This window comes from Pongo pygmaeus, chromosome 5 (genome assembly GCF_028885625.2).
Source record: "Pongo pygmaeus isolate AG05252 chromosome 5, NHGRI_mPonPyg2-v2.0_pri, whole genome shotgun sequence".
Lineage (NCBI taxonomy): Eukaryota > Metazoa > Chordata > Mammalia > Primates > Hominidae > Pongo > Pongo pygmaeus.
In genome coordinates this window covers 28,413,188-28,424,535 of record NC_072378.2, presented here as the reverse complement: position 1 = coordinate 28,424,535, position 11,348 = coordinate 28,413,188, and the positions used below count along the sequence as shown (strand labels likewise).

Sequence of the window (11,348 nt, the reverse complement as noted above, 5' to 3'; positions counted from 1 at the left end):
TGATTCCCTTGCCTTGTTCTTCAGTATTTTGTTTTTCTCAAAAATGCTCTAGAACTTTCCTTGGCACATATAAAACACCGGCTGGAACTGGTTGCTCAGAGCTGCTGTGACCGTGAGCACAGATCTCTTCGTGTCAGGTCTCTCTGCACCCTCCTGTTCAGGTCTCTTGACCAGGCCCCTGCATGACAGGAATCCTTGCCTCTCAAAGAATCCTCTCTCTCTCTACAACAAATATGCATATATTTCTGTTTATAAAATTAATTCATGCTCACTGTTAAAATCTGAAAGCACATAAAAGTAAAAAAGCATAACAAAACAAAATGGGACAAAACCCACTCCTAATCAGAGGTGCAAAGGACCTGCTAGGAAGCCCTATCTGCCCCGTGCTGTTTTATAGTTAAAATACAGTGTTTTATAATTCAAGCAGATTTCAGAAAACCAGATATTAAGGAAAGAAATTAGATGAGGAAGTAAAATAAAATCACTGTTTTTCTTTTGCTTTTTACAAATTACTTGGAACATAGGTATTAGCACTTAAAAAATGCAGGAAATTTAAATCAGTGAGTAATTTCAAACACTATGGAGATCGTAATCCTGCTGTGTACCTAAATAGAAATATGGGCTGGGCACAGTGGTGCACACCTGTAATGCCAGCACTTTGGGAGGCCAAGGAGGGTGGATCACCTGAGGTCAGGAGTTCATGACCAGCCTGTCTAACATGGTGAAACCCTGTCTCTACTAAATACAAAAAAGTTAGCCGGGCATGGTGGCATATGCCTGTAATCCAAGCTACTTGGGAGACCGAGACAGGAGAATTGCTTGTTCCCTGGAGGTGGAGGTTGCAATGAGCCGAGATCGCGCCATTGCTCTCCAGCCTGGGTAACAAGAGTGAAACTCCATCTCAAAAAAAAAAAAAAAAAAAAAAAAAATGGAAGAAAGAAAAAGAAATGTGATCCATGACTTAATCTTTATTCAGCAACATGAAAATTGACTAACTAAACCAAAAACTGTTAGGAAAATGATTCTTAAGACCTTAAAATTCATAAGTGGTGGATATTTGATACATGAAAAATGGGAAATATTATCAAAATGTTTGGATGTTTTCTTAAACTTAACATCTAGTAAGAAAAAATGAATTAAAAAAAAATCAGGCTTTCTTTGGCTGTAAACCATAGGATTTGAGATTTCCATTAATCTTTTCCTAACCACTGTGGCGGTTGTGAGGGCAGTGAGGAGATTACAGAACCAGCTACCAGGGTGTTAAGAAATATGTTTCATTTTTTAGCTTCTTTTAAATCTCTGAAGTGGTTAAGTACCTCTGGGACCTTAATAGTCTACAGAAGGGTTCCAGACCTGGTAAGATCTGGATAACCAAGGTCCAGAAAGTAGGTGGAGAGGATGAGCTGACACAATGTATAAAATTCTCTCCGGTTACTGGTTCAGCCTAACCCAGGAACCTGCAGTTGCTCCAGGTGATCAACATTCCTATAGTAATGAAGAAAGAGGACTGCAGCCTTCAGCCTGAATGCGTTCTGCCTGAGTATGCGGGAAAGGTCTTCATCCTGCCACTGCTCTGAAAATCCAGGTTCTATACTCCTAATGCCTTCCAGTGGCTGTCCCTGAAGAGAAAATAAACATTGTTCTGGAGAGAGCCAAGACCATAGAAATGAGAAACAGAAATGTCCTTGCAGTGGGAGGTGGGCATAGGTGAGGGGCAGGTTTGGGGGCCAGCAGTCCAGATCAGAATGTCACAAATGATGACAATGATGATAATGATGGCAATAATAATAATGTAAAATATAATAATAATGTAAAATGTCTTTATAAAGAGAGGATCGAGACATAAAATTTTCCACTTCTCTCCTCCTCAACCAATCCCTATAGCAGAGCTTAGTCCCCAAGGAAAGTTACACTTAGAACCTTCTGGAAGTGGGTGGACTTCTCAGGAGTGTCTAACGAGCTCCAGTCTGTCATAGTAGTTAAAAGTTTACTATCAGGTGATTATCATCATTACCATCACAGGCACTATTATTGCTGTGGAACTTTTTTCTTCTAACCAGAAGTTCCCACAACTTATTACACAAATCAGGTACACTAGAGCTAATTGGGTCCATAAATCCACTACCCCACAAACAACCTACCAGGCATCTAGAATCATTTAAGGCTCCACTGATCACAAAACCTTTGGGGAGAGTTCTCACGCAGGACGGGAAGATTCTAAGATACTAGAAAACCAGGACTCAGACCCTCTCTAATCAACCTATTCCCAGATTTGCAAAGCAGCCCATAGCAGGAGGTAATAAACCACTGTGGTCTCCCCTGTGGCAGTTAATCTGTGGATGTAATATATTTTCTGTGGACTGTGTGGACACAGGTGGCTCTTAGCCTTGGAGAGTGCCCGTGTCAACTCTGGGAGGTGAATTCTCAAACTATGAGAAGTAGGACACAGTCTGTCCCAGAGCGCATCAAATCTTGCTTGTGTGGTCTTATGAACACCTCTTGACTTGGCTTCTGTTCTCTGTAAACAGAATCTGAGACAAGAATTGAGGCACATATCGCTTATTGAAAGAATGGTCTCAGAAGAAAGGGAATCTGTGAAGCAGGATAGGGCCAGGAAAAGAGAGAATTAAAATGCAATTTCTGCTGGAGTTTAGCTTCAGAAAAAATCACACTATAATCAGTCCCATCTTGAAGGATGAGACATAGCCTCTTGTAGCCCACCCTTGAACTCTAGAGGCATAAACTCCCAGGTGAGGTGGCTCCCTTTGGCTGAAGAAAATTCTTTGGAGAAGGTGGCCACTGAGAGTTAATGCTCTGGAGAAGGGGCAACTCTGAGCCATTAGCAGCCAAAACTCACAGCAAGTGGAGATGCAGGCACTAGCCCAGTAAAGCCCATCTGGGTAAGGCTGTGGAGACCACCTATTACCCTCCACAAATGAGTCATTATTGAGGGAAATCTCCAGTAGAGGCCCTGAGAAAAGGACCTTGACAATCAGTCATCATTTTCCCTTTCTTGACTTCTATCTCTAGGAAATTGATTCTCAAAGCATAGTCCTCTGGCCAGCAGCAGTAGCATCACTTGAGAACTTAGAAATGCACTTTTCAGATCTCTCCTGGGCTCACTGACCCAGAAGCCCTGGGGTGGGTCCAGCAGTCTGTTTTCAAAAGGCTTCCAGTTGATCCTAATACATGCTAAAGTTTGAGGACCATTGCTCTAAGGAATGGAGAATTTGCAGAAAATATTGTCATTTTGACATAGGATGAGTAAGGAGAACTTCTCTTGTACTTCATGTGGCTACTGACTCCTCTGCATAGTCAAGCCACACTGCCTCCCACTCAGTCCTTAGGTGTCCCCAGGGTTAACATGGACAATCCAGCCGTGCCCTTGGTTTATTAGTTTCCTGAGTCTCTGATCCACATCATCTTCATTTAGGTCCAAATTCAAGATGTGTTATCTGACAAAGACTCCCTCCTTGACCCAACTTTAGTCAGGGTTCTCTGAGCCTTTGTGACATCATAAGAAATATGTATATTTGGTCTTTCCTCCCAACTCCTGGCACAGAGCTTCTAAAATCCTTGTAACTTCCTGAGTGATAGGGATGATAAGAGGTTCTTTTGTTACATTTGGTCTTAGTCCCTGGTTCCCAACACAAGAGCTTTTAAGACCCTTGGAATCTCCTAAATAATAACTGTCTTTGTGTATGTTAATGAGATGACTGGTGGCTGAAAGTCTCCAGATAGCTTCAGAGTGAGGTCTGGTTGCCAGAGAAACCATCCATGGATTAAAGATTTGGAACTTTCAGCACCCCAGCCCACTTCTGAGGAGGGCAGAGGTGCTGATAATTGACCCAGTCACCAAAAGCCAATGATTTAATCCATCATGCTTGTGTAGTGAAATCTCCATAAAACTCCTAAACAACAGAACTCATAGAGATTCTGGGCTGGTGAGCACATGGAGTTATCGGGAGTGTGGTGCCCCCAGAGAAGACACAAAAACTCTATATTCCTCCCCATACCTTGCCAAGTGTATCTCTTCATCTATATCCTTTGTCATATCCTTTATAATAAACTGATGAACATAAGTAAATGTTTCCCTGAGTATTGTGAGTTGTTATAACAAATTATCAAACTACAGGGGGAGGTTGTAGGAACCCTCAATTTACAGCAGTTGGTCAGAAACATGAGTGACAACCTGGGACTTATGATTGACATGTGAAGTTGGGGGCAGTCTTGTGGAATTGAGCCCTTCACCTGTAGGGTCTGCACTACTTACAGGTAGTTAGTGTCAGAATTGAGTTGCAGTGTCAACACCCAGTTTGTGTCTGCAGAATTGGAGAACTGCTTGGAGTGGAAAACCCACACATATGGTGTCAGAAGTATTGTGAGAGTATAGAAAAACAGTCTTTTCTTTTAGCCTTCTCAAGTAGGCCTTAGCTTTCGACTGCCTTCAGCAAGACTCCTTCTATCAGTTTACTGAGAATCTCCCCAAGTCTGGTATCTGCACAGATTATTAATCCTCTACCCTTAATTTCTAAGTCCTTAGCCTACCATTAGCAAGAATCCTGTTAGGCCAGTTTAGCAAGAATCTTCCTCCCTTTGATATCTGTGCTAGTAATTTTCCATCATCTACGACACCTTCACTCTGCCTGTTGGCTGTAAATCCCCATTTGTCTCCATTGAGTTCAGTATCTCTCCCTAATTGCAATAGTCTTAAAGTCTTTACTAACACTTTACCGAGTGCCAAAATACTCTTTCTTTAATATATATTTTCAAATACATTGTGATTTGGAGTAAAATAAAAAGTTCTCATTTTCTCTTCTTTCTTTACCCCTTCCCCTCCTGACCTCCAGCTGGCATTGCTCTGATTGCAAGTTTTCTCTTGCTCTTTCAAGTGTTAGGTTACAAACTTTCTTTTCTTTGAATCTCTATGAAGTTCCTGGATAGGGATTCCATGCCCCTCTAAAATTTTCCTTATGAAACCATATTGACTGTCTACCTTTTCTTGATTCCTTGTAAAGGGAAAAGCTAACTAGTTTTAATTCTTTCAGACTCCTTTTGGCCTTTAAAATACAGTGGGGTCAGGAGTGGTGGCTCATGCCTGTTATCCCGACAGTTTGGGAGGCCAAGGCAGGAGTTTGAGACGGGGCAATAGAGTGAGACCCTGTCCCTACAAAAAATAAAATTAGCCAGGTGTGGTGGCACACACCTATAGTCCCAGCTACTAAGGAGGCTGAGGTGAGAGGATTACTTGAGCTCAGGAGGTCGAGGCTCCAGTGAGCAGAGATTGCACCATGTTCTCCAGCCTGGGTGACAGAGTGAGACCCTGTCTCAAAATAAAATAAAATAAAATAAAACAAAACACAGTGGCCTCAACTCACCATACGAACCATTTTATAACCACAGAGTGCCACCTAGAGTGTATGTAGAGCTTCTACCAATTTTTAGATTATAACTTCAGAGGAACTAAGGCAAAGATAACTCAAGGATCTTCCCTTTTTCCAGGTCTTTATTTTTTTTCTCTCTTTCCAATTTCCTCTGTATTTCTTTTCCTCCAGCCAGACAAGTTAATAGAAATGGAATTATCACCTAATAAGTTATGTTTGAAGACAGTCTACACCTGGCAAAGAGAGCTTTATCTTTATCTGTAGAGCCTCAGAGTCATTTCTATGCAGAATACTGACTTTCTAGGGCTCGCTTTCCAAAAACAAAGACTTCTAAGTTCAATGGCTCCTGAAATATTAGTTTGCTGTATGATTTTATTATATTCAGATATAGGAAATAGGAAAACAAATTGGATGGATAAAACCAATATAGATAGTACGTAAGCTAATAGCTTACAAGATAAGGCAAAATTCACAAGATGTGTTAACTATAGATAAATTAATAAGTAGCTTGTGAGACAGAGGCAGAATTCATAAGTTGTGTTAAATACACATACAAGTACAGTAGTAACATGGAAGATATGTTACAGATAGAATAAATAGAATATATGATGGAACAAACAATAGTGTTATTTGGAAAGGAGCAGAAAGATGAATGGTAATCAAAACTAAATGACATTCAATTTTTCTATTCTCTTATTAGAGAAAAATTGAGTCCTCAAACTGTAACTTCCCACCAAAGGAGGAGAGGAATTATTAATGGCTTTAATAATCTATTTTAAAAGCCTAATATAAAGTTTAAAAAATTGGCGGGACATGGTGGCTCACGCCTGTAATCCCAGCGCTTTAGGAGGCCGGGGCGGGCAGATCACTTGAGGTCAGGAGTTTGAGACCAGCCTAGCCAACATGGCGAAACCCTGTCTCTACTAAAAAATACAAAAATTAGCCAGGTGGGTTGACAGGTGCCTGTAATCCCTACTACTTGGGAGGCTGAGGCAGGAGACTCTCTTGAACCCGGGAGGTGGAGGTTGCAGTGAGCCGAGATTGCACCACTGCACTCCAGCCTGGCTGACAGAGCAGGACTCTGTAAAAAATAAAAAAATAAAAAAATAAATAAAGTTTAAAAAGTTAATTTACATCAATCACTGTATTTTAAGAGTTCTAAGGGCACATGAGTACCTTCTGGCTTCAATCTATATTCATAATTTGCAACATTATGTAAAAACCAAGCTCTCAATGTCTGCTATCAAGGAATTCTGAAACCAGCCACTTCATGCCTTCCTAAACCAGCACTGCATTTTCACACACCCTATCTAAGTCCCAAATATAAACAAACTTTAAACTATTTTTTCTAACTTGTTTTCTCTCAATTTAAGAGTGAATGGACAATTGATATGGGCCTTGCATTATATACATGGGGTATAAGGCCCAGGGGGAAAAAAAGACTTCCAGATCCTCCATAACTGGGTCCTTTGTTAAAAACCAAAGCTCAAACCCATCTTATATTTTAAGGGGCCCCATCAGCTGGGGGACAGAAGGGACAGAAAACAGCATTAATGTAGGGGATGAAAAGCTTGTCTCAGGATTTGGAGGTGCTGTGGGGATTATGGTTCAACTCTGCTCTTGACAGTCCAAACTAATCAAGTCAATTTCCACAATTCCCTTCATGCAAAAATTTGGCATAATATATGCCATCATTTATGATTATTTCTCATAAGTTTTTTTTGGCAAATTTAAGTGTCTCTTTATGCCAAACTTGATTCAGATTTTTTAATGTGTGCATCAAAACATCAGGTTTGTATCTCTCTGTTTAGAATAAAAGCTTCTCAAGAGACAAAACAAATATCAAATTAAAAACAGAACTTTACATTTGGCATATTTGACTCACTAAGAGTTTAACTGAATAGCAAAAACTCTCAATTCCATCAAATTATGTTTTCACAATAGCAGGTTCTGCTTAGAATATCATACTAATTGCCATGGCTAGTTAGGGAAGGATTACTATTTGAATCTAAACAGCAGTGACATCATATTCACTTGATGAAAAAAACGCATGAGGGGACAAAGAGAGTCATCTACAGTAATCACACAGTTTTCACTTTAACAGACTAGGTTGTGGTGCTACTCAATAGTACCACACCAAGCACATTAGGAGCACATCAGGGTGTCTATGAGATACTAAGGTGGAAATGTCTTGTAGGCAGTTGGCTATAATCATATGGCATTCTAAAAAGGTCTATGCAAGATATTTGGAAGTTATCAGTATTCCAAATACGCAAGATATTTGGAAGTATTTTGGAAGGTTCAAAGATATGAGTGTATGGAATATTCCTTTGAATACCATCTCAGAAAAAAGGGCAACCAAATATGGAACCTAGAAAACATCAACATTAAAAGGTTGAATCTTCTACTTGCACAGATTTTCAAGTTGGGAACATTTTACTCAAGCCTCTGGGAAGTTCTTGGCTAGAATCAGGGATTCCAGTGCCACAATTTCTCTACAGAGCTACACATTTGATATATTCAATATCTCAATTGTAATTTTCGCTATGACCACATAAACCAGTGGAAGATTAAGTATCTCTTAATTAGGGTCATTGGCTTTTAAAATGCTGTGAAAATAAAAAACTAGTCTTTCTGAGCTCTTTGTTTCCTGCATATACCTTGTCACACTGTCTCCCAACAGCTTGCCACTTACCCACAGGCTTGGAAACAATCAGGAAGTTTGAAAATAACAGACAAAAATATCAGGCAAACTCACAAAAAGAAAGGATTCAAGGACTTAAAATCATGTGAGGTGGGATTTTGGACAACATTCATTAAATAAAACAAAGAAGGGTGCTGCAAAATGCTAAAAATTACAGTTTAAGTGGAGATAAAGATTTTTGGGGTTTTTTGATATTTTTTATTGATTTTTTATTGATATTTTGAACACATATGAATACACGGGGAAACGTATTCGGCAGTCTACAGTGTCAAAGGATTTTTCTATTAATCCAAGAAAGAGCATTACAGAAAGCTATACAATACGTGAAGACGATTAAAAGGAATATATCCATACATAATTTTTAAAAACCTTTGAATCTTGGTTTTTTTTTGCTCAAAATAAAGCAGCAACTTTCATTCAGCAGAAATTCAGTGGAGACACAAGAGGAAAGGCAGAAACAATTTAGTAATTGACTTCAATTTATTGCTCTAAGTTCAAGAAATATCAGTGGACAAAGAAATAAGTAATATTATAAAAGACAAATAAGAATAAAACATTGACCTGATAGATATCATAAAATTATTTATAGCGAATACACAATTTTTAAACTGCCCAAGAAATTAATGAATTAACTATACAATGATCTAATAAGAAAATATCAAAATACATTTTAATTTAGAAAATTAATACTGTGCTAGAAAATAGAGATAGAAATCAGCATCAAAATATAATCAGAAAAGTATAAAATGTTAATGTCAAATGCTTCTAAAAATGTTTTTGCGCAAAGAGAAAATCAAAACTAAAATTACAGGCTAGGTATAATAGAATGTCAGTAAGACAACATATATCATTACTGTGGAATGCTACAAAAGCAGGTCAGAGGGGAACATTTGTAACTTAAGTGCATTTTTTAAGTAAATGAGAAAGACTTTAAATGACTGAAATACTGGTGAGTATTTCTCTTCAGAAGCAAGTAAAAGACCAACAGAACATACCAAATGAAAGCAGAAGAAAGGAATTAACAGAGAAAATCTGTTTATGTGCTAGGAGAGCTAAGAAAGTATTTTTGTAAATAAAACTGAAATACAAATCTGTGGAATGTTTAATTAAGGGAAAATATAAACTTAGAATTCAAAATTAGTGATGAGAGAAGAGACATTTACAAATACAGACGAGACATGTATCTCAAATACAAAGCATTTTTTTACAACTTTATACCTCTGTATCTGATAATCCCTGATAATCTAAGCATAGTGAATGAGATAGGATTTAGGACAATATAAATTACCAATATTGATGTGATAATAATAAATAACATTGATTGAAGGCTTGCATGGCCCAGGCATCATACTAGAATTTTATAAGCAGTAAGTCATTTAATATTCAGTATCATTATCTCTCAACAAATAAGCAACTGAGAATCAGAGACACTATATGACACACTCAAGTGACACATCCTCATAGAATAATAACCACAGTAATAGATGAAGAGGCTGTCAAAAGTCTCTTTCCATTTCTAAGTCCCATGAAAAGGCCTCATTCTCTTAGGCCAAGTGCTGTCAAATTGCCAAGGATCAGGTAATTCTTGTGGGTTGAATAGTTTCAGGGCATAAGAAGTGGAAAACTGCTGAATCCATTCGTTAAGGTTACCAAAACCTGACATAAATAGAACCCAAAGTAAAAACAAAACAAATCAAATGAGAACAATCAAATTTAGACATCTAAAGATCAACATATCAAATAAAATATTAATAAGTAGAATCTGGCTAGTGTGTGTAAGAATAACAAATTCAACAGAACCAAACAAAATTCACTCCAATAATTCTATTTTATTTTAAGTATCAAAACTCATTATTTAACAAATACCACATAGTGGTTTCATGACTTCTGTGGCTAAACAGGCTAGAACCTCCACACCCCAAGAGATTAGAGCCTTCATCCAGCGCTTTGGACTGCTTAGCCACTTTGCCTCCACGAAAAGCAATTATTTTAGAACGTTGTGTATATTACCTTCTCTATTCCCTTTTAACATACACTCATCAGGAATTTCATGTCCTCTAAATTGGCAAAAGTGAGTTAAAATTGTGTGCACAGACCGTCTCAAAGATTCCCACCTGCCGAACATCCATCCTGATTATCTACCCTGTTATGAGTCCTCCCAGATACTGAGAAAAGACAGAATTCTTTTCGGGGCGTTCATTGCCCCTCTCTCCAGCCAACCAGGATCCAGGAGACCCGAGTTTCGGTCCCAGCGCTGTCTTTTATGTTACCCGGGTGTGAAACAGGAGGTAGCCTTTACACCTGGGAGAATAAAATCCATTAGCTTCTAGAAAAATCAGTCATTGAGAAAACGCTTGAAAACCCCCATGGACGACCTGGCTCTGGGACTGAAACGGCGCTTAGTTGACGTCTCATTTTTGCCGGCTGCGTTTAGGAGTAGGCAGCAGAGAATTATTTTTAATGTGCACAACCAGAAAACAGAGGACGTCCCCATCCCCAGTCCCAGCCTCCCATCTACCCACCTAGGATTCGAGTCCCTGCTTTTTAATAAAGTCCTTACTATGAAAGACGTGGAAAGAAACGTCTGTACAGACAGACCTACTTTTTGCTCAATGTGTTCAGGGCCTTAATTCCCAAAGTCCAGGACGGGAATCCTTTTGCGTTATGCGTGTCTTCGCATCCTACCGGGCCCAGAGAGGCTGTGTCCTGCCCTCTCCAACCCCAGGAAAGCGTTCTGGGCGGGTCCCGGGTCTCCCCTCCCCAGTCCCAACCTCCTTGTCCCTCATCCCTCAGTCGTCTCAGTCCCCGCCTGCCCTGGGGGCCCTGGGCCCCGCAGACGCACCTGAATTCCCCCGGCCCTACGCTGGGCCTGCTCCTGCACGCGGAGCCGCAATCGGTTCAAAGCTCGCGGGCGGGGCTCCTTGCAGGTCCCCGAAGGGATGAGAACCGGGACTCCCCCCACGGGACGTGCAAGGACGGGTTACAGAGGAGAATGCGTTATCTCCTCTGGGAGGCGATTTTCAGAACTGACTGCGGGGAAAAAAAAAAAGAAAAGAAAAAAAAAAAGAACCCAAAAAAACAAAAAACAAGCCCAAGAGGAGCAGAAGAAAACAAAGGATGGGAGAAAACTGGGACAAATTACTTTTTCTTGGTCAGTCTTCAAGTGTCGACCAAATTCCTTGAGGCCAAAGCAGCGGAGTCCTGCTGCCCCGCCCCTCCCCCACTTCCGCACCCCTCCTGAGAGGCCCCACGTGACACAG

General features: G+C 39.9%; 1 long non-coding RNA gene across 1 annotated transcript; it reads right to left on the bottom strand.

The window, feature by feature from the left end:
- Nucleotides 1-8,552: 8,552 nt before the first annotated feature.
- Nucleotides 8,553-11,327, bottom strand: LOC134739702 (uncharacterized). Its single transcript, XR_010126615.1, has 3 exons — nt 10,931-11,327; nt 10,203-10,389; nt 8,553-9,744 (listed from the first exon to the last, which is right to left on the bottom strand). It is a non-coding gene; the product is annotated as an uncharacterized LOC134739702 (long non-coding RNA).
- Between the last annotated feature and the right edge of the window lie 21 nt (nt 11,328-11,348).